This window comes from Myotis lucifugus, unplaced genomic scaffold (assembly GCF_000147115.1).
Source record: "Myotis lucifugus unplaced genomic scaffold, Myoluc2.0 scaffold_22, whole genome shotgun sequence".
NCBI classification, from domain to species: domain Eukaryota; kingdom Metazoa; phylum Chordata; class Mammalia; order Chiroptera; family Vespertilionidae; genus Myotis; species Myotis lucifugus.
Genome location: NW_005871070.1, coordinates 5,154,731 through 5,175,664, shown reverse-complemented (window position 1 = coordinate 5,175,664; position 20,934 = coordinate 5,154,731). Strand labels below are relative to the sequence as shown.

Genomic DNA, 20,934 nt, shown 5'->3' with positions numbered 1-20,934 from the left:
GATGAAAGAGAACGACACCAGAGAGAAATCCAGTTCTACATGAGCAACTGAGACGTTCCATAAATAATAAATACAGAGATAAGCATATAAGGAGCATTTTTCTGGTTTCTTAATTTCCTTTAAAGATCATTAACTAGTCCACCAACAGATGAATGGGTAAACAAAATATGTTATATACATACAATGAAATATTATTTAGCCTAAAAAGAAAATTAAGTTCTCATACATTTTACAACATGGATAAACCTTGAAAACATGCTAAGGAAAATAAGCCAGACACAAAAGAACAAGTATTATATGATTCTACTTATATGAGGTACCTAAATGAGGCAAGTTTATAGAGACAGACGTAGATTAGACGTTACCATGTGGGGAGGAGAAAATAGAGAGTTATTGCTTATTAGTTATAGAGTTTCTGTTTGGGGTAATGAAAAGTTTTTGGAAATAGATAGCAACAATGGTTGCGCAACATTGTGAATATACTGAAATGTACCTTAAAAGTAAAAATGGCAAACTTTGTTATATGTATTTTATCACATTTTGAATTATGTAATATACCAAAAACCATTGAGTTGTACACTTTGAATATGGGTGAATTTTATGATATGTGAATTTGCATTCCCAATAAAGCTATTTTAAAAAATAACAATCGATGATATAATACAAATATAACAATATATTTTGGTGTTTATAACAGATGTAGAAGTTAAATGTAATACAGCAGTAACACAAAGGATTGGAGAGAGGTAAGTGGAAGCTTATTGCTGTAAGATTCTTATTTTTAGGTAAAATAGATTATATTAATCAAAGGCAGACTGACAAGGTAAGGAGGTATATCATAATCCTTGGTGCAACACACATATATGGATGTACACATAACGTGTAGCTGACAACAACAAATGGAAAAAGATGTTTCCAAAACAACCCAGGTTCATGAGAGTTCAACTTCGTCCTGGAAGGTACTTTTTTCCTCAATCACCTTCTTCAGTTGTTCAGGAAACATTGCAGAGGCGTCTGTTAAGGTGGAGCTTCCCAGGCAGAGCTCATTAGTGTGCCGCAAATAGGCCAGGGAGGTTCTAAAGACATTGATCCTTTTGCCTTAGGGGTGACAAGAGGGCATGAAGGGTGACCAAAACCCACAGGCAGGTCACCACTGGCCGCAGATAGCCTCACCTAGTGCTCCTCAGAAAATGGACACAGGTGAGCAGGATCCAATGGCATGCCACAGGCCCCTGCAGGCAGCAGTCTTACAGAGCGCCATCTAGGTCTCACCCACCTGCTAGGATGCACTGAGTACAGCAAGGGCGGTGCTCTGCCCCCGGCCATCAACAGAGCACACACCCTCTGCAAAGCTGTAGCTGTCCCAGTGAGCAAGGGGCTCTTAACGCTACTGGGGACTTTCACGTTCCAGGTGTCGAAGGAATGCAGCATGCAAGCCTGCAGCCCAGGATGCAGCTGGGCAGTGGGTCTGGGGGCTCCTCAAAGGCACAACTCCAAGCAATGGCCCCCAATCTCTGTCTTTATAAACAAGCTATTTTTTCCCACTAGTGGCTTATGTGCCATTTTAATCACATCCAAGAAACATGGTTGCTAAAACCATGTATACAAAAGTTCTATTGGATTAAAAATCCATTACCATCATAAGAAGTTTTAATAATACATTTGTCAATAAAAATAAAGGAAGAACTGCCCTAGCCAGTTTTGCTCAGTGGATAGAGTGTTGGCCTTGAACCAAAGGGTCCCGGGTTTGATTCTGGTCAAGGGCATGCACCTTGGTTGCAGGCTCCTCCCTGGCCCAGGCCCTGGTTGGGGCTCATGCAGGAGGCAATCAATTGATGTGTTTCTCTCACATCAATGTTCCTCTCTGTCTTTCCCTTTCTCTTCCACTCTCCCTAAAAAGCAATGGAAAAATATATCCACAACAACAAAAATAAATAAATAAATAAATAAATAAATAAATAAATAAATACAATAAATAAAGGAAGAACTTTGACAAATCTTGTAAATATAATTTAAGCTGATCTAAAATGATTGTTTAAAATTTTTACATGTTTTTTCACTTAATTATATGAACAACTATCACAATTGAAGAGATTGTGATTTTAAAGTCTTGGTTAAAAATTACTGTAACCATTTCAAACATAAAATAGTAAATTAAAATATTACTTTTATGCAAGCAAGGCCAAGCTTCTCATTTAAATTTTTGAAAACTTTTCTTTTTAAGATTTATACAAGTCATATATTTAATGTCTTTCCTAAAATTTGTTATTTTCTTTTTATAATGATTATAAACATACTAGAGGCCTGGTGCACAAAATTCATGCACTGGAGGGGTGTCCCTCAGCCCAGCCTGCACCCTCTCCAATCTGGGACCCCTCGGGAGATGTCTGACTGCCAGTTTAGGCCCGATCACACAGTCGGACATGCCTCTCACAGTGTTGTTGCTGCTGCTGCTGTTGCTCCGTGGCATCTCTCTGTACTGTGGTTCATACTCGCCACGCTGGGGTTGCACCCTGGGTTCATGATGTTCAAGGCCTGGCCCTGGGGGTTCAGGCCTCCCATTGCTTGCTGCTGCAGAGGGATAGCAGGTTGTGGCCCGCTGGCTTGCATGGCGCTCGGATTCAGCAGGCTGGGCTAAAACTGAAGGCTGGGCTGGCTGGCCACTTACTTGGCTGTGTGCTATTTGATGAGAGCTGCCATCAGCTGAGGGTTTGACTTGAGGATGTTGAGCATTTGCTGCTGCTGGGGGAGCTGGGAGACTTCAGGGTCCACAGCAGGTCCTGCAGGGCACCTGGAGAGATGCTCTGAGGTGGCTGCACCTTGGGTCTGCATAGACATCACGGGTCTGGGCATGCCTCACATTGGCTGTTGCTGGGGGATGGGTGCTGGCTGCCACTGCCGGGGCTGGGGGGGATAGAATAACAGGCCCACTGACCTGGTTGGGTCACATTCAGGCCCATGGGGGCCATCTGGCTCTCGGGGGTCACTGTGCCTCAGGGGCATACCGTTGTTGGTGCTCACCCAGTACAAATGCTGCTGCTGTACCTCACGTGCAATCTGCTGGGCACCTCCACTGCTGCAGGTGGGCCTGGGCGGGGGGCAGTGGGACTTGCACCTGGTTAGTGGGCTTCCCAGTGCAAACTGTGGTGGGGGGCTGAGTTCTGGCCATGCTGGAGAAGCCGGCTAGTGACATGCTCACAGGCGAGGTCTGGGGCAGAGTCGGGGCTGTGGTGTCCAGGGTGTGCTGGGATGCAGTGTGGGGGACCGGAGTGGTGTTGAAGGAGGGGAAGGCAGACTCAGCTGAGGCACGGTGCGGGTGTTGATGATGGCATCCGCTGGCGCATGAGCTACACATGCTGCCAGTGGTGCTGTGTCTTCTGCTGGCAGAGCTTCTGCTTGATGTTGAGGTGGTAGGGAATGGGGCATGTGTTTTCTTGGCAGTGTTTGGCATGGTAGCAGCAAAGGGCCATGAACTGCTTGCACACTCCGCAACCTCCATTGGTCTTGCGCTGGCAGCCCTTGGTGTGCTGCACAACCCACCTCATTTTCTGGCAGGACGGCTGTGGGCAGTTGGCATGGTGGCACTGGCGGGCATGCCTCAGGGACTGGATGCAGCACTGAATAGCCTGGTGCTGCCACTCCCAGAGGCTCCTGAACTGCGGCTCACCCGCCACCCCTGCGGGAGCAGAGGCAACCCCACCTCCTCCACTCCAGCTCCCCTGCCTCTTCTGCTCTGGCTCTGCAGCGGCGGTTACCGCCTCCTCCCCAACAGCTCTCTCCGCAGTGTCAGCGCTGTTTCCTGAGCAGCCAGCAGAAGAGTTATCAGGACCCCCTCCTTCCCAGACTCAGAAACAGGCTGTTTTGGAGCCAACTTTTATTGTACTTGCCACAGCGACGAAGCAAGCATTCCACCAGGACGCTCACACTGCCCACTTTCAGCGGCCGCCCCTCTGGACTGGAGGACTCCAGCGGGGCTGAGAGGACTGGGCACCGCCATCTTGTGGCTATGGGTGCTGCCATCTTTGTGATGGAGTGATGGTTAATTTGCATATTACCCTTTTATTAGATAGTATGGATTTTTTCACCAAGCCCTATGTAGACATTCACAAATCCTCCTAGTTAATCTCAATGTGTACAAATAACATTTTCTCTGTTTGCCACATGTGTCAAATGGGAGCCAGCATAGAGTGAGGCTGTCAGATCTGAAACTGCTATAGCCACTCAGTTACCAGCAGGGGCGCTCTGGAGAAGGGATAAAGGATAAAGCTCACACACTGGAAGGCAGGTCAGCAGATGGAGAGAAACCAAGATCATGTGGAATTTTTTGTAATTCATTTTTAATCCAAAACAAAGTTTTCACATAAACATGAATGTACGCGTAGAGCAGTCCCACTGCAGCTAGATTCAACATGACTGCAAGGGCACTTTGAGTTGGGTTTTCTGTCCCTGACAGCCAAAAGGTTCTCAATGATGCAGTCCTGGTGGGAAGAAGATCTTGTAAGCAAGATAGTAAATACACTTGAAAGTTACACTCTCAGAGAAACAGCTACTATTTGTAAGAGAAGTTTATTACTTAAATCAATGGTCAGCAAAGTTTGTTCAAAAAGGGCCAGATAGTAAATATTTTAGGCTTTGTGGGCCACATGGGCTTCAGTACAAATATTCACCTCAGCCTATGTAGCATGAAAGCAGCCATGGACAATACATAAAAGAATGAACATGGCTGTCTCCCAATAAAACAATGAACACCAAAATTTTAATTTTGTGTAATTTCCACATATCACTTAATACTATTCTTCTTTTGATTTTTTTAACCATTTAAAAATATAAAACCCCTTCTCAGCTCATGAGCTGTACAAAAGTAGGCAGTGAGCAGGATTTTCCCTACAAATGTAATTTGCCAACTTCTGACTTAGATCCTCTCTCTATTGAAGTCATGGCCCTCTATCAGCCCCTCCCCAGGACAGGAAAGGTAACAGGTTTCCTTGGCTTCAACTACAAGAAGGGCAAAATGGAAGGGACTTTCTAGATTTCCTCCAAGGCTAACTAAGATTGGGTAGGAGAATAGCCCAATGGGAACAGTAAAGAAATGCCTTGCCCATCTTCTGAACTCCAGGTGTGTTTGGGATTGTCTATGAGAAAGGGTGTGCATTTCCTGGTAACAGAATCTTTCTGCCACGCCTCGGTTTAGCAATAAGATTATAATTCTTAATCCTGAATATTCTTGCCCAATGACATCCATCCCAATCTCTTCACTGTGAAGATATTGAAGGGAAAGACCTTTGTGACTAATAGTCATCATAAATTTTTCAAAATGATGGGATGGTCTTCCATTGTAGGGGGTCCTGGTGTGGATAGAAATGAGATTGGTACATTCCTTCCTTCCTTAGGGCCCCTTCAGAGGCAGTTGGGGTCTTTGGGGGATATAGAACTTTGACTTGATCAGAATTAGAAAAGGAATTAGGGGAGGGACAAGGGTAAGCATATATAACAAACATAGAGTTGACAGGTTTAGAAAATAAAAATACATCCAGTTAAATTTGAATTTCAGATAAACAACAAATCATTTCTTAGTGTAAGTATGTCCCAAATATCGCATCCTGTATTCTGTCTGGGGACCCAACAGGTGAGGGAAGGAGTGAGGTTTCCAGCACTGTCTGCAAAGAAGAAATTGGGACTTTGGGAAGCATACCTTCTGGGGGGCCCCAAATGGCTGCCAGGAGCTTCTAAGGACTCCTTATTCATCCCTTTTTAGTTCTGATTTCTTACAAATTTTCTAACTTTATTTGGAGTAAACATCTATCATTTATTAAAGACAACATGTGACTGTGAGACTTTCATGCCATGTGTGTAAAAGGTTGTAGCCTCCAACACCTTAGCAGATCATGGGAGACAAACTGTGGCCTTCAACTCCACCCATCCCTCAGTTCTTTCTGTTTCTCCGTCCACCCTCGCCCCCCTCCCTTCTCCCTCTCCCTCCTTGCATGTGTTGAGTGTGTTGTCCCTTATGCTCTCTGTATTTTGGGTACAGTCTTATCTAGTTCCTACTTAAATCCCTTCTCAGATAAAGACTTGAAGAACCTCAAAAATGGACTACTTAATGGGTAAATTCCTTTAATTCCCCATTGAGTTCCAAAGAACACTGATTTGTTCATTGACCGAAACAAGGATCTCCCTTCCTTCAGCTCTGAACTAGCTATTCCAAAGCTATAAATGTTCCATTACTTCCCAGACAGCAAATGTGCAGTTTGCTTCCTCCATGCTCTATATTCTGTGTTTTGCATTATTTTTTGCTAAATACACTTAGACGCTCTTTACCTCTAGACGCATCTTTCAGACCTTTGTGTGCCGGCTCACCCTCTAGAAGCAACCCAGGTAAATCACTGCTTAGCCATTTAGCACACAAAGAGAAGGTTCCAATTTTCCAAACAGTGCTATTTCTTTCACTTATTTGGCTGCTAGAGAGCTGTGGAAATGGTACTGATGTAGACTAGGAAAGACCACCAAGCCCTTCAGGTCTTGTCTGTGATGGGACAGTCCAAATATCCTCACCAGTGTCCGTTTTGAAAATGGATGAGACTGGGAGGGAGGGTAGTGAGTGTGCTCATTGTACTGTTATTCTGCATAGCTTACACATAAATTATAAATACTCTTGGCATCTATTCATTTATTTCAATAAAACAGTTTTTTAAGTGAAAAATCCACCCACTTCCCCACTCAAAGAAAGAAATAAAATACCTTAACCTTTACACCAACTTGAAAAGCAATCACTTTGCAGAAAGCAAGTCAGAGCATGAGATTATTCACAGGTGGTTAAATTTATCATACATCCAAGAGGCAGATGGTTGCACTATGAAACTTAAAATCTGGGTTCTAATCTCAGCTTTGCCCATAGATAAGGTCATTAGTCAATAAGTTCCTCAAAGACAGGGATTGTGTTCTGTTCACTGTTTCCGTCTAGCTAATTTTTCACTAATAAATTATACATAATATAGTTGCATAAAATATATAGTATTGTAGATAAAGTCCCTTTGGACTTCTACAGTCCTTTCCACCACCAAAAACCAAGAGAGCACTATTATTATATCTGATATATATCTGTACCAGGCTGTTTACCTACACCATAGAATATATGGAGTATTGATTTTTTTGTGTTTTTCCCACATAAATGGTCATAGAGTACATAGAACTCTGCGACTTGCTTTTTTCACTATACAATATATTTTCAACATCAATCCATGTTGATGTGGATAGCTCTAATTTTTTCTTCTGAATGGCTGTGTAAAATTTTCACCATATGAATATACCATATCCCATCTATCCATTCCAGAGACATTTCGGTTGTTTCCAATTGTTCTTGGTACAGACAATTTTAATAGATACTTTCAACTTGTCCTCCAAAATCAGGGACCATTTTACCATTCCCACCGGAAATACAGGAAATGTGCCCCTTTCCTAAAAGTCAACACCACTGGATATTAATAAATATTTCACTTTTGCCACGTGAGTAGGTAAAAATAAAGTCACATCTTGTGATGATTTTAATTTCTATCTCTCACTAAGTGAAGGTGAACATATTATCAAATGCTTTTTAGCTTTTTATGTTTTCCCCTTCAGTGAATCCCATGTTTATATCATTTATTCATTTATCTATTGATTTATTTGTTCTTTTCTTATTGATTTGTAAGTTTCTTTATAAATCCTGGATACTAATTCTTTGTTATACATGTTGCTTTTGTTCACTTTTTAAAACTCCAACACGTAGCAAAGTGTCTGGTTCTTAGCAAGAGGTAGTAATTATTTGTTGACTACATGAATTCATGAATACATGAATGATGCATAAAAGCCATGTATTGGACAGTCACTCTGTAGCTCACAACAGGACTATGGAATTTTCATTACTTAGCTATGAAGACCAGGCAAGTGGGTACATTAAACATGAGTCACTAAATGGTGTACCCTAGACATTTCTGAATACCCAATTCTTAGGGCAGGACCTTCTATAGAATAGCTGCTCAATAATGGTTGAATGAATTAAAGACAAAAAAGGAAGAAATCAAAAAAGGAATAAATTCCTTTCGCAGGTCTTAGAGACCAAATTTCCATTCCATAATAAGCTAAGTTAACAAAAAACTGTAATAAAATCTGGCATGTGGCCAATACAGGAGAATGTATTCCATCTCTGCTCTGCTCAAAATCTCTTGATCTCCTCAGCAAAATCGGGAAATTAGAGCCAAAGTGGATACCTCACAAGAAAAGCAAATAAAAACAAAATGAATGCTTCAAGCCACTTGACTCAACATAAGGATTTCCAGTTAAAATCTGATTGCTTCCTCCACTGCTTCTTCCCGTGGGGACCAGGGAGAAGACAGAGGGCCAGGTCTGTTTCTCCCCCTTGCCCGTGGCTTCTTCCCTCCCCCCCCCCATCCTTCCCTTCTCTCCACTTCAAGGTACTCCCTTTTTTTCTTTCCAGGTTTTCTTTTTTTTTTATAAGGGGTTGATCCCTGGATTTTCCTGGATTGTCATGTTGAAAGACTCTCATGGCAAGAAAATGCCACCCACATTTATATATATGTCTCTTTTCTTCTGCTCTGGAGCTATTTGGTTTAATTATTTTCTGGCACTTTGCCCATCAAAATGTGCAATCTTCAAAGGGATGGAAATGACAGTGAATCTGCCTCCTCCCAAGCAATTGAGGTTTTCGTTTGAGTTCTGTTGTCTTGGAAACAAGCAAGTTTCATTGAACATACACCTACCATAATGGATAAATCATCAGCTGGAGGCAGGACTCCCTGCCATCCACTCTCTGGGTTGCCTAACTCTCAGGTTGGTTAGCTCTGGATTGGAAACAGACTATGAGCCAAGACATCTGGATTCTAGCCTTACCTCCCATCCTATCCCCCTGGTTCTAGCGTGTCTTATAACCTTTTTGAGCCTCTTTTCTTATGGGGAAAAATGGGATTAATAAGATTAAGAGAGATGGTAGATTTGAAAAAGCACTTTGGAAACTTCAAAAAATAAGACAAATGTAATTACATAATTGAGTTATTGTTTTACTCTTGTTCAAAACAAATCATGATATTTTAGCTCAGCCATGTATAAATGAGTTCTCTGGGAACTATCCAATCCTAATGGTAAACGGGGTTATCTTTAAAGACCTAAGCACCTGAGAGCTGAAAATGATTATTGATGACAAGTGGCCACTCCAGTTGTGGTTCATTCTGCTAAATGAGAAGCAACTCCATGTACATGGGAGGCAAAGCTGTGGCTGTTGTTGACTTCTCAGTTGTGTAGTACTAGGAAGAGCCTAAAATTATTAGTTTCAGTCATCTCTGGCTATATAACAAACCACTCCCAAAACTTAATGGCTTCAACTGTGCCACGTTTCATAAATGAGAAATTTAGGAAGGTCTGGCCCAGGGCAGTTCATCTCTGCTATGTGGGGTGACAGCCTGGGCAGCGTGGGCTGGAGGACCCACTTTCAAGTGTTCCTCTGCTTCTCTTTCTCCCCACAGCGTGTCTCAGCCTCCAACACCGCTCACACAGGGGCGAGGGCTCTCTGAGCATTGTGGGCTCAGGGCAGGTGTTCTCATTGCATGGTGTCTGGCTTCCAAGAGGCAGGAAGCAGCAGCTGCTAGGCCAGGTAAGGGCCACGCCTGGAAATTGCACAGCATCACTCTGCCGAAGCAGAAACAGAGGCTGCCCAGGTTCAAGGGGATGGGGAAACAGACTGCATCTCTTAGCGGGAAGACGGCAAAGTCACATGGCAGAAGAGCAACCATCTCTACAAGATAGACTCTACCATAACTGCCTTGGTATTTGTCGTCCCTAGCAAGACATCCCCTGGCTCAGCCTCACTGGGATTAAAAGTAACAGGACAATAAAGCACCTTCTGAGACTTTGACCATTTCCAGATCTTAGTACCAGAGCGTGGCACTTGCCAGGAAGGAAGAAGCACCCACAAATCAGATACAGGTTCCGAGGAAACTCCAGTTTGGATGATTCACATCTGGAAGCCTCTCCACATCTAAGCACGCTTCCAGGAGCACCTTGAACACAGACACCTGGTACCATGAAAAATGTGATATCAAAGACCGTGTTTATATCTTGCTAACACGTATGTCATCTTGGGTTAATTACAGAACTTTCCTGGCTCTCGGTTTCCTCATCTGGACAATAGGAGATTTGTACCCCTACTAATTTACCTTCCCACAACTGTTGAGGTTATCAAATGAAATAATGTATGTATCATGCCTTTTAGTTATGAAGCAGTATATCAATGTCAATTATTAACTCAGAAAGGCAATAGGGCAGATCCTGGTTTTGCCTCTTTATGGATGTGTGACTTACACAAGTTCCCTTCAACATCCTGTGCCTCCATTTCACCTTTCATGCCCATGTAGTGGCTTAGAGAGAGCTCTGGAACCAGACTTCTGGATTTATATCCTGACCCCACCTGTGGTCACCTATGTGACCTAGTGCAGAATACCTAACTTCTGGCCTCTTTTTCCTCATCTATAAAATTAAGATAGTGATGTCACTTACTCATAGAGTTTTGTAGGAATTAAATGATTCAATGCACTGATAACAGTATGCAAAAACATAATAAGCATTAGAAAATGTTAGCTATTATTTTTTTAATATATTTTTATTGATTTCAGAGAGGAAGGAAGAGGGAGAGAGACAGAAACATCCATGATAAGAGAGAACCATGGATTGGCTGCCTCCTGCACACCCCCCACTGGGGATCGAGCCTGCAACCTGGGCATGTGCCCTTGACCAAAATTGAACCTGGGACCCCTCAGTCTGCAGGCCAACGCTCTATCCACTGAGCCAAACCAGCCAGGGCTAGCTATTATTATTAATCTCAATCTTTTTACTAGTATATCTGCTATATATTCCTTATGGTCACTCTGCAAAAGCAGGAGGGATCCTCATGCAAAGTTTAGTTCCAATGTCAAACTGAAGACACACATCAAGAGGGTATGAAAAGGTTTATTACTCACATAATTCAGGCACCTGGGGAAGACAGGGAAGGACTCTCTAGCAGGTCCAAACTCGCTTGCAAGAGCAGGGAAGGAGATTGTTCTGGGTTTTTACTGTGGTTGGGGCAGTAAGGGACTTGGTGTATACACTGAGTGGCCAGATTATTATGACCACCCCATCAGTACAATGAAGTAAATTAGTTATGCAAATAATAAAAAATAATAATAATAATAATAATAATAATAATAAAACCTTGAGAGTATTAGCTTAGAAAGTTTTCAATATTCAGTATTTTTGGAAGTGTCAATGAAGTACTGATGGGGCGCTCATAATAATCTGGCCACTCAGTGTATGTTACCACATGGGACAGGGCTGTCTCCCATCAGAGGACAAGGAACTTTCTTATCAGCTTTCCAGATGTGTGGTACAAAGAAAAGAGGAAAGGGTAAGACTTAAAAGCAGTCAGAAGTTAAATATAACAAATTGGTCAGCCCTGGCCAGGTGGCTCAGTTAGTTGGAGCGTCATCCCATGCATCAAAGGATTGCAAGTTTGACTCCCTGTCAAGGCACATACAGGCAGTCCTCGGGTTACGTCGGACTCGAAGTACGTTGTTTCGTGGTTACGTTGCCATCTTCCATTTGTTTATTAAAAAAAAGTTCCATCATTTCAACGTATGTATATATGTGCTTTATTTTTTTATTATTATTTACTGTATTTACCACAAGTAAAGGTCAGGAACTGTTATCTTTTAAATTTTTTTTATTGTTTCACTTCATTACTGCTGTGTATGTGCTCCATGTGAGTGACGTAGGTGCTTATGTACGTGGGTTCCGACTTACAGCAAAAATCTCGTTACGTCGCACAGTAGCAGTGGATCTCCAACATAACCTGAGGACCTACTATACCTAGGTTGCAGGTCCTTTCCCTGATAAGTCTGTCAGTCAGGGCACATGTGGGAGGCAACTGATCAATGTTTCTCTCCCACAGTGATGTTTCTCTCTCTCCAAAATCAATATAAAACATATCCTCAGATAAGGATTTAAAAAATGATCAGGTTCCTCACTATAACATCATATGGGTCCTACACATTTCTTGGTAAGCTTATAGCTAAGCATAAGGAAAAGATTTTGTGAGTGGCCACCTCTTTAAACTCTATTACTAGTTTTAATAGTCTTTAAGCTAATACTCTGGTTTTTAACAGACGATTATGCTACCTATAAATAATGAGATTTTATTTTTCCCTCTCTAATAATTATATGTCTAATTATATGTATTTTTCTTGTCATAATGCATTGGCTAGAATATACAAAAAATAACAGTGACAGTGAACAACTCTACCTTGTTCCTGGCTTTGGGAATGCCTTTGGTATTTTGCACTAAGAATGAATTTAGCTATTGGTTTGAGATTGACTTTTTTCTACCATATTAAGAAAGTCTTCATTCATTCTCTTAGTTTATTAATAGATGTTATGTGAAATAAATATTAATTTGTACTAAATGCCTTTATAAAATATATCATGATGAGCTTACATTTTCACTAATTGTTATTATCTTGAATATAGGATTTTCCATAAATGAATGGAATATTTCTTTATTCAGTTAAGTATTATTGGACATTGAAATTAGAAACTTAGACTTGAATCTTAGCTCTATTTACTCACCAGATCCAAAATTTAAAACCCCAGTATATTATTCACTAGGACCAAAATTAAGGAGAATTTTTTTCTTTATAGCATATTTCAAGTAAGGGGAGAGCCAAAGGTACAAGAGACATATATTTCAGATCTTGTATAATCTACTGAGGGATTCCAATGAAAATGTCTGACTTTTTATTTTTAATTATTCCAGGATTCTCTTGAAAGATGTTCATTCATATTTTTATAACCTGCATAAAAGTCTTCTAAAAGCTTTACTCCTTTCGCTCCACAAGTATTTTAAAAGCTACCAGCAATTACATTATCTCTTTTGTTTAACACAGAAGAGGCCATTCTTGCCAACATAAATGGCATGAATATGAACTAAGAACTAACACCATTTCCTGAAGGCCAGTTGAAATCCATAATATATGCAGATTTTTTATTAGAAAGTGTTTGCTAAAAAGCAAAACTTTTCAAAATCCTCATCCTAGGTGTTATGAGGATCAGAGATGGAGTGAGGGCTGGTAAGAGACTCCGATTTCTAGAAATGTGGGACACAGCAAATGCATAGAGGAAGAAAATGAGGCTCAGAGAAATTGAGCAACTTCCCCAAGGTCACACAGCTGATAAATAAATGGTAGCACCAGAGTTGGATCACAGAACTGTTGACTCTCACTTCATATAGACTTCATGCCAGGCTGAGACCAGAGGACTTGAGGGACATCTATCAAATGTTCATAGTCAGGGAACTCAACCATTTTGTAAAATACAACACCTACTGTTTTAATTAGGATGTTTTCAGCTGAAAATAGCAGAAAACCCAGGTACCAAAGCTTAAGCACAGAACTCTGGGGTAAGGCAGCTAAAGCATTGGCTCATTGGTGGCTAAACATCACAAGTCTGCCTGGAATCCACTTCTCGGTGCTTCTTCTGGCTTTCTGCCTTGTAATCCGGAGAAACAGTACAAGCGCCAAGTCTGCACACCTAGCAACATCCAAAGCAGGAAATAAATCTCCCTGTTCTGACTCTTACTAAGTGAGAAAACCTTCTGAAGTCCCCCAGCAGGCATCCCCTTACATCTCATTGCCCAATGTTGGGTTTGATGCTCACTCCTAACCACTCAATGGCAAATGGGAATGAATTACTAAGACTGACTTGGATTAATCATAATTCTCCCCCTGGAGACAGGAAGAGTCCCACAATCCCTGGGGCATATGGCTACCCAGTACCAGGGAAGGGGTGGATTTGCTGCTGGTGGGCAGCCAACAATGTTGCCGCATCCACATCACTGCCCTCATCCGCAGACGTCCTAGCAGCTTGCCTTAGTTTCCCTGGACTTTGGGTATTGTCAGATGTGACAGAACAGGAAAATATGTCTAATCCATTTCTCATAACCAGTGGTGATGAATCAACTATGTAAAGAGAAACAACAATAGAACTAAATGAAAGGGACAAGAAAACAAGTGTAAGCAAAGATAAATCCTTTTTAGAAGTTACAGTAAAACAAGCATTATACAAGCTACTAGGGAACCAAGAGGCTCTAAATCCAATAAAGGGCTGAGTTTCTCACATAAATCTATGGAAACTCTATACCTGCAGGACAGACTTGGCAGAAAAACTTCTTAAGGTTTATATACTCTGGCTAGGTGTGGTCTACACATTGTAACTAAGATAGAAAAGGTGAACAAAGGGAAAGCAAGAATAATATGAATCTATTTCATTTGTATTACAATTATATTTAGTTAAATTCAATAAGCACTAAGCATCCACTAACCCCTTTGATGCCCCAAGCAATATGCTGAGCTGTGCAAGAACACCAGGCATGAATCAGACAAGGTTTCTGCCTCATGATGAATAAATCACAGACCTGTAGAAAAATTTGTTTTAAGCAAATTGGTTTCCTCAATTGACTTTTGGTGAATTTAATTTGGCTGGATGACTTTGGGGAATTGATCTTCAGCAAACTGATCAGCTGCCCATATGAACAACTAACATTGGAACGTCATGAATGGTATAGTGCCGTGGTCGGCAAACCATGGCTCGCGAGCCACATGCGGCTCTTTGGCCCCTTGAGTATGGCTCTTCCACAAAATACCACTTGCAGGTGCGCACGTACAGTGCGATTGAAACTTCGTGGCCCATGCGCAGAAGTCGGTATTTTGTGGAAGAGCTGGTATTTTGTGGAAGAGCCACACTCAAGGGGCCAAAGAGCCGCATGTGGCTCACGAACCGCAGTTTGCCAACCACTGGTATAGTGGGACCTCGATTCTTGGACATAATTTGTTCCAGGAGGCTGTTTGAGAAGCGATTTGTTTGAAAACTGAATCATTTTTTCCCATTAGAAATAATGTACATTGAATTAATCCATTCAAGACCCCCAACTGATTCCCTGTTTTAACCTTTCTTATATACATGTTAAATGTACTGTTTAATCTATAAATAAACACTTTAGAAACAAAAAATACATGAGTTGTAAGTGAAAATTTAGCAAAAAGGAAATGAAATGTACAGTGAAAAATGAAAATTTCTGTACACAGTCGAACTTACCTTTAATATTGACAGCTATTGGTGACTGAATATGGGGAGTGCGGATGGAGGGATGTTATTGTTTGGAAGGGGAGTCCCCTTCCATAAAAAGGTCAGGTAGCCATTTTTCTGGGATCTTTCTCCCTTTGCCTCTTTGTTCCACTAGAACTTGCTTCAGGCTCACTGGGCCCAACTCACTAAGAACCTATCCAATGATGTTTGTTTTTCATCTGAATTTTAACAATTGCCTGAGGTGAAACACTGCATTGTCACTGAACAAGTTTATTGCACAGTTTGCTACTTCTTTGTGGGGTGATATTTCTCAATAAAACTTTGCATTTCTCCCCATTTCCCAGGCATTTCCTTGATTAGTGAAGTAGGAATGTCCTCCCTCCCCGCCTCCTCCTCTAAAGAGAGCACCTCAGCTGCCGCCTGTTGCTGCTCCCTCTGCAGGTCTTGGAGCTCCTCAGTGGTCAGCACAGTGCTATGGTCCTCCACCAACTCCTCCACATCATCATCATCCACCTCCAAGCCGTGGACTCGCCCAAAGACACAGTACCCTCCACAACAAGCACAGGCCCATCCTCAAAGCCCTCAAAGTCTCTTTCAGCAACAGGCTCAGGCCACAATGTCTTCCAGATTGATTACATGGTCTATGAGCCTCAAACAAGTGAGGATATTAAAATGTTCCTTCCAGAGCTCCCTGATGGTTAAATTCGTTTCAGAGGTCACCTCAAGGCACCTCTGAACCGGTGCCTTTGTATAGAGTTACTTACAATTAGAAATGGCCCATGGGCTGGATGAGAGGAGTAGTTAGGTGGCAAGAACCTAACAGTGATGAAGCTGTGCTCCTCCACCAACTGGGCCTCCAAGCCTGGAGGGTGGGCAGGAGCTTTGTCTATTACAAGAAGGGCCCTGAGTGGCAATTGTTTTTCCTGAAGGTATTTCTTCACACTTGGGGCAAGCACTTCATGAATCCACTCAATAAAAAAATCGCCTGGTTACCCAGGCTTTGCTATTAGCCCTCCACATCACATTCAGCTTGTTTTAAACGACATTTTTCTTGAAAACTCGTGGGTTTTCAGAATGGTAGATGAGAAGAGGTTCAATTTAAAGTCCCCACTCACATTCCCACACAATAATAACGTCAGCCTGTCCTCCATTGGCTTGTGTCCTGGCAATGACTTCTCCTCCTGTGTGATGTAGGCCCTCTTTGGCATTTTCTTCCAGAAGAGGCCTGTCCATCACAATTGAACATTTGTTAGGGAACAAATTCCTTGGCCTCTATGTGTTCTTGAAATTCCTTCTCAAAATTATCAGCAGCTACTTTGTTAGAACTGGCCGCCTTCCCATGCCTCACTGCACTATGAATGCCACTTCTTTTCTGAAATTACCCAACCACCCTCTCCTTCCCTTGAATAAATCACTTTCAGCACTCATTCCAGGGGTGTCTTTCAGGAGGTCAGTAGGCAGCATCGTTCCTTGTACACATAACATTGCCTCCAAAATGCTAGCACCGGCGAACAGCTTTTCATTTATCCAAAGCAACAATAATTTTTCTACCCCTTCAATTGCCTACGACCATTGTTTCGTGAGCATTTTCACACCCTTAGCAGCATCAGCACTCTTGATGGCCTCTTTCTGTTTTAAAATTGTGCTAATCGTCAACTTTGCTGTGTCATACTCGGTAGCCAGATCAGACACAGGAACACCTCTATCATGCTTTCAAATTCTTTGTTTTTAAAACTCTATTGCTGTTCTCACAACTTTCCTTTTCACTTTGCTGTTATTACTAAACTTCTTAGGACCCATGGTGACTTTACTGTAAAGAATAGTAATAAGCAGCAACAAAAGCAAGATAATGATGAAAATATTCACAGCACAATTTCCTGAGATGTTAACAATGTGAGGTTTAGCAGCAAACTAATTCATACTTGCTCATTCTCTCCTTTGTTTGTTGCCAGAGAGACACGTGATTGATCACAGGCATCAACATGAAAGGGTTGTCAGGTGGAGAACCAAAGTTTTGTTTGGCAACAGAGACATATTTTTCCATGAACAATTTGGTGGACAACTGAATTGTTTGAGATGGGAGACATTTGAGAACCGAGGTTTGACTGTAAAAGGGATGCAAATAAGCTGCTTTGAGAGCTGAAGATTTGGAAGAAATAATTTCCAAGTGAACATTTGAATGGGTCTGGAGGAATGAGGAGGAGTTTAGCACACACACAGGGGAAGGGAATAGGGTGACACAGACACAGTAAAATGCCAGGCCTATTCTGTGATATCAAATTCTAACAGTCAAGCAGATACTCTATCCATGTTTCCTCAAATGGACAAGAAAAGTATTTTAGTTCCTGCTCTTAGCAAAAATGATTGTTCTAAGCAACAAATGAACAAAACAAACTCATAGACACGCAGAATGGCAGTTACCAGAGGGGAAGGAGGGTGGAGGAAGGATGAAGAGGTTTGCCCTTCATCATCAAAGGAGGGTCCGATTTTGGTGACGGATGGGGACCAGACTTTGGCTGGTAAACACACATTGCAATATACAGATGAGGTATTATAGAATTGTACACTTGAAACTTATATAATGTTATTAACCAATGTCACCCCTATAAACTTAATAAATTTTTTTAAAAGAACTGTCCCAGATGGCCAGAAACAACCAAAAGAAGAAGGCCTGCCAAATTAAAACATCTTCTTTTCACTGGTTCCATTGGACCTGCTGTTTGCCATCCTAGACTTCTATCTGCCCCACCCGCAATCAAGTCAAGAGAACGTGATTGGCAGGCACAGGTACTTGGGAATGTTCCTCAGACTATCAAGCCCCACCCAGGCCCATCCAAAGGCAATAGAATAGTAAGACATTATTTTCTCATTTCCCCATTTAGGAAAAGCTCTTCCTGATTCATGTCTGGAATTCCTCTCCCACTTTCTTGTTGTAGTCATAAAAACAATGCTCCTAAAAGGAACATGCCCTTTAAAGAGGAAAGCTGTGCAGTTGAAATTATTTAAGTAAAGTTTGCCTTCTGTGGCCTTTTATCAGAGGAGGGTCTACAGCACCCAAATTCACTAGCCTGAGGGCTAAGGTTTCTGAACATCGGCAGTTTATCATGTCACTCCAGTGTATCTTTTTTTCTAAATACTTTTTTTCCTCCCTCTCTGTTTCTCTCTGCATTGGAGCCTCCACCCATGAAATTGAAAGATTTCTAGTAGAAATTCTTTTGTTGCATCAGCTTTTGGAAATATGGATTACAGTATTCTGTGAAAAACATTTATTACCCTGAACTGTGACTCAGACATTGTTGCATTTCTGGGGTTATAGATTTTCTTTCAGCTAAACTAAGGCTCTAAGTCACAGTGACAGTTGTAATGTGTGTAATACACAGTACCAGATTCTATTACACACATATTTTTGCTAGAGGTTTACGATGTTAAAAATATTTCTTCTTTTTTCCAATACCTTTCTGTACCTGTTGTGTAAATATATTAGAACCTATAACACCAAAGTCAATTTCCAGATGAAATGTGCACAACAACAGTAGTTTGTCCTTTAAAGAAAAGGGGGTGGGGGATGCTGCATACGAGCTGCATACAAGCTAATGATATTCAAGCACAATATTGAATTGTAATAAAAGATGAATGAGAGAAAGTGTGTGTCATTGTGAGGGATGGAGAAGGTTACAGAAAGCTGAGGCCGAGAAAGGATTTATCATGGCTGTTGCTGCAGGCATTGTGTTAAAAAATCTGCCCTTATTTGCAAGTGTATTTTATGGGAAAATAGAGCAGTCTACCGAGGAAAGAATTTCTAAAGATTATCTTTTATACAAGATTCAGATAAAACTTAAGCAATATGTGAGAGGAATCTCAACTGAGTCTCAAAGGGATGGAACTTCAAATTTATCAGTGGGTCCTGTCGATTCCACACGTGTTGGAAGAGGTCTTTGTTATAGTGCCGTGGGTACTGTAATTTTTCAAGGTAGGTTAGAAAAGGCACACATGGATCAACGAAGTGGACTTAATTAGCACACCCACTCACAAAGCATTAATCCATTAGAGAGTCATACCAACAAATCCTTCTACTTTTCTTTAGAATTCAAATTTCATTTAACATTCACAACAGTTCTCTTGGGTATTGAACCATATTTCTGTCCTTCTCCTAAAAGAATCCAGTGTGACTAATGCTTTTATTGGGGGGAGGGGGGCAGGAATCTGATTGCAGTTGAGTAAATCTTCAGAAGCAGATTGAAAATATAACAAGAGTAGATATTTTTAAATTAATTTTTTTCCTAAGTTTTAACTTCTTAACACTTTTCTATCTTCTGCTTAATCAATAATAAAAAGCAAAATTAGCTGAGTTTCACTTTATTTTCCCTTCCACAGCTTCTACATTTATGTGGAAGTGGTGAACAATAACATGATCTGAAGGAAACAGAATGAGAAGAACTGGGAGATAGACCAACCCAGTTTGCTCTCCTCAGTGATAATTATGATTTTTGTTCAATTTCAGTTCACTCAGTGATTACTGAAAGAAAAGCTTACAAATTCACAGGGTATAGTTTGGGGGGGGGGGAGGCCTTTTTGTTTTATTTGTAAAGGGGAATCTAGAGCTCTCTCTGCCTTATTTCAAATGTAAATCTAGAATTGAATAAAAAAATTCATGTCAGTAATAAGTATCTAGTACCATAAAAACATTTATACCCTTTGATCTAATAATTCTGCTGTTGTGAATCCCTCCACAGGAAACTATCTAAAATGCAAAAAGACTTAGACTCAAATACTTTATATGCAAAACTATTTCCAGTACAAAAGAAGGGAATAACTCCTGGTTACCTACTCAACTCCTAGTCAAATTCCTCTTCTTATCCCCTTGACAATTTGTTTAGGTGGCAGTGATCCTAGAATAGCATGGCAATCATTAGTCCAGAAATGAACATGAGACCCAGTTCTGGTCAAGGACATGTAAGGGAAGGACTCCTTAAAAAAATTCCCAAATAGAATTACTAAATTAAAGGGTATAAATATTACTTTTTGGTGCCCTTGACTGGGAATCGAACCCACAACCCTTAGGTCTGAGGCTCTAACTACTGAACAAAATTAGCCAGGGCAAAGGTTATAAATATTTTTAAGGCCCTTAATACTTGGCAAAGTTTTTCTACACCTCCCCCCACCAAAAAAAAAATCACATTCTTAAAAAGGTTTCTTTTTCTACTCTGCCGCCACCCCTCATGCTTCCTGCTTGAGATTTGACTATGTAGACATACAGTTGGGAACTGTGGCAGCAATCTTGAAACTACCATGAAAAGTCCTAATGAATCACAATCTATCACCCTGATCAAAGCTGGACCCATCTATTTTCCTAAGTTTTAACTTCTTAACACTTTTCTATCTTCTGCTTAATCAATAGTAAAAAGCAAAATTAGCTGAGTTTCACTTTATTTTCCCTTCCACAGCTTCTACATTTATGTGGAAGTGGTGAACAATAACATGATCTGAAGGAAACAGAATGAGAAGAACTGGGAGAGAGACCAACCCAGTCAGCCCCATATTCCTCAATGAGCAGTAATGTTCACCCCTCATGCTTCCTGCTTAAGATTTGACTATGTAGACATACAGTTGAGAACTGTGGCAGCAATCTTGAAACTACCATGAAAAAGTCCTAATGAATCACAATCTATCACCCTGATCAAAGCTGGACCCATCTATTTTCAGGCTGCATTTTGAAAGCATTCTAACTGAAACACATCTATAATAATAAAAGCGTAAAATGCTAATTAGACC

General features: G+C 41.1%; 1 pseudogene; it reads right to left on the bottom strand.

Moving 5' to 3' along the window:
• Positions 1-931: 931 nt before the first annotated feature.
• On the bottom strand, positions 932-16,395 carry LOC102423861 (annotated as a pseudogene).
• Between the last annotated feature and the right edge of the window lie 4,539 nt (positions 16,396-20,934).